General features: G+C 37.1%; 1 pseudogene; it reads left to right on the forward strand.

Moving 5' to 3' along the window:
* Window positions 1-340: 340 nt before the first annotated feature.
* LOC129633072 (transmembrane protein 59-like) lies at window positions 341-1,753 on the forward strand (annotated as a pseudogene).
* The last annotated feature ends 1,060 nt before the right edge of the window (window positions 1,754-2,813 follow it).

A 2,813-nucleotide genomic window follows, 5' to 3' on the forward strand; every position in this document is an offset into this window, starting at 1 on the left:
GCTATACAGGAACTAAAGCCAACACATTTTGGTACCATATTGCCAGATACCTAATGTTGAGGGAGCATATTCTGGAATGAAAATACTATTTTAATAATGATATTACAAAATAAAAGACTCAGGACATAACATGAATATGAATGTTTTTATAGAGTTGAAAATACTCTAACCATATGATCCAGAAATTCAAAACCTAGGTCTTTACCCAACAATGAAAAGGTATGTCCACACAAAACCTGTAAGTGAATATTTATGACTGCTTTATTCATAACCACTCAAACTGGAAGCAAGATGTCATGTACATTCAGGGGAATAACACACTAAAAAAGGAGAAATTAACCATTACATAAAACAACATGGGACACAGGCAAACAAAATGGCGGTGCCGAAGGGGAGCCTGTGGCTCAGGGCCCAACTGGGGATCCCGCCGCTGCTGCTGCTGGCCATGGCCCTGGCCGGAGGCTCGGGAACCGCCTCGGCTGAAGCGTTTGACTCCGTCTTGGGTGATACGGTGTCTTGTCACCGGGCCTGTCAGTTGACGTATCCCTTGCACACCTACCCCAAGGTGCCTGCCAGTTTGTACACAGTGGATCACACAGAAGAGGAGTTGTACGCATGTCAGAGAGGTTGCAGGCTGTTTTCAATTTGTCAGTTTGTGGATGATGGAACTGATTTAAATCGGACCAAATTGGAATGTGAATCTGCTCATGTCCCTGATGCCAAAAATGCATCTACTCTTCCCTCTAACTGGTAAGATCATTCTGGAGTGATATGGTGGACTCTGCACAGAGCTTCATAACCTCTTCGTGGACTTTTTATCTTCAAGCTGATGATGGAAAAATAGTTATATTCCAGTCTAAGCCAGAAATCCAGTATGCACCAGAGTTGGAGCAGGAGCCTACAAATTTGAAAGACTCGTCACTAAGCAAAATGTCCTATCTGCAAATGAGAAGTTCACAAGCACATAGGAACTATCTTGAAGATGGAGAAAGTGATGGCTTTTTAAGATGCCTGTCTCTTAACTCTGGGTGGATTTTAACCATGACTCTTGTCCTCTCTGTGATGGTGTTGCTACAGCTGTGGAGCAGTATGTTCCCTCTGAGAAGCTGAGTATCTATGGTGACTTGGAATTTGTGAATGAACAAAAGCTAAACAGATATCCAGCTTCTTCTCTTGTGGTTGTTAGATCTAAAGCTGAAGATCATGAAGAAGCAGGGCCTCTACCTGCAAAAGTGAATCTCGCTCATTCAGAAATTTAAGCTTCTTTTTTTTTTAAAGAAAAATGGAATAGACATCTAAATTTCCATTCCTCATAAAGCTTTTTAAAATGGTTTCATTGGATATAGGGCTTAAAAATCACTATTAAATGCAAATCAAGTTACCCAAATCTGTGAAGACTGTATTTGCTGTAACTTTACCTTCAATTTTTTTCTAGTAATTTAAGAGATGGCTCTTTGGGATTGTATTTTTATTTTACTAATATCTGTAGCTATTTTAATTATTATTTGCATTGTTTTTGTTTGTTTCCTTGCTTAGCCACATTCTGTGAGCTGACCATTGTTCTTCCCCACTGCCTGCCCTGTCAGTCACCTTAGTTAATAAGCTGAATACTCAGTAGGATGTGATGCTGTTGCTCAGAAATGGCCAACAACTTGTAATTTGAAATTTAGTAGAAAATACCCTTTAATACACTACATTTTCAGTTGTATTGAACTGAAATCATTAAAATTTTCTTTGAATAAAAAAAAAAAAACATGGATTATCTTAAAAGCATTATGTTACCTAAAAGAAGTCACACAGTATGATTCCATTTATATGATAATCTGAAAAAGGCACAACTATAGGACAGACAAAAGATCAATGGTTACCAGGGGCTAGTGGTAGGGGAGCAGGTTAACCACAAACTTTGGGAAATGTTCTATATTCTGAGATAATGGTTATGTGACTATATACATTTGTCAGAAATTCATTGACCTGCACAGCTACAAAGTCTATTTTACTCTATATAAATTGAAAGAAAGAAAGTGAAAGTCACTCAGTTGTGTCTGACTGACTCTCTGCAACCCCATGGACTGTATAGAATTCTCTCTCTAGGCCAAAATACTGGACTGGGTAGCCGTTCCCTTCTCCAGGGATTGAACACAGGTCTTCTGCACTACAGGCAGATTGTTTACCACCTGAGACACCAGGGAAGCCCCTACATAAATTATACCTCACTAAACCTGAGTTAGAACATAGAAGATACATGGGTCCTATAAAGTATTTGAATATAAGATAAGATATATATACAACCTTGTGAAAAGTATAAGTATGATTGAAGATGTAAAGTCTTTTCAAATTAAACACAAGGTCAAATGCAATTATAATCAAAATCCCTTGCAAGGTATCAAGCAATTTCTAATATTTACATGCAGGTGCTACAGACTAGATTAAGCATGATATTTTGAAGACGCACAGGTCGGGGTGACTTGCTTTAATCAAGATATCAGGACTTATAATGCTGTAGTAAGTAAAATATTTTCCTATTGGTTCAGAGAAAGATCAATAGGAAAAACAGAGCACTCTTGAGAATAAAGTCTTTGTGGAACTTTTATATATATTAGAGAATGCATTAAAAAGCAAAGAGGGAAAGGTAGTTACTTGGTAAACAATATTAGGACAATCCATTTCCACTATAAAATTAGATGCCTAAGTCAAATCATGCACAAAATTACTATGTATATGATATAGAGCTAAACATGAAATTAAAAAAAAAACTTAAAGAGATAAGTAATTCTGCCTATCATAACATTTAAAACTTCTACAGTAAAAAA

Source organism: Bubalus kerabau, chromosome 18, assembly GCF_029407905.1.
Source record: "Bubalus kerabau isolate K-KA32 ecotype Philippines breed swamp buffalo chromosome 18, PCC_UOA_SB_1v2, whole genome shotgun sequence".
Taxonomy (NCBI): domain Eukaryota; kingdom Metazoa; phylum Chordata; class Mammalia; order Artiodactyla; family Bovidae; genus Bubalus; species Bubalus kerabau.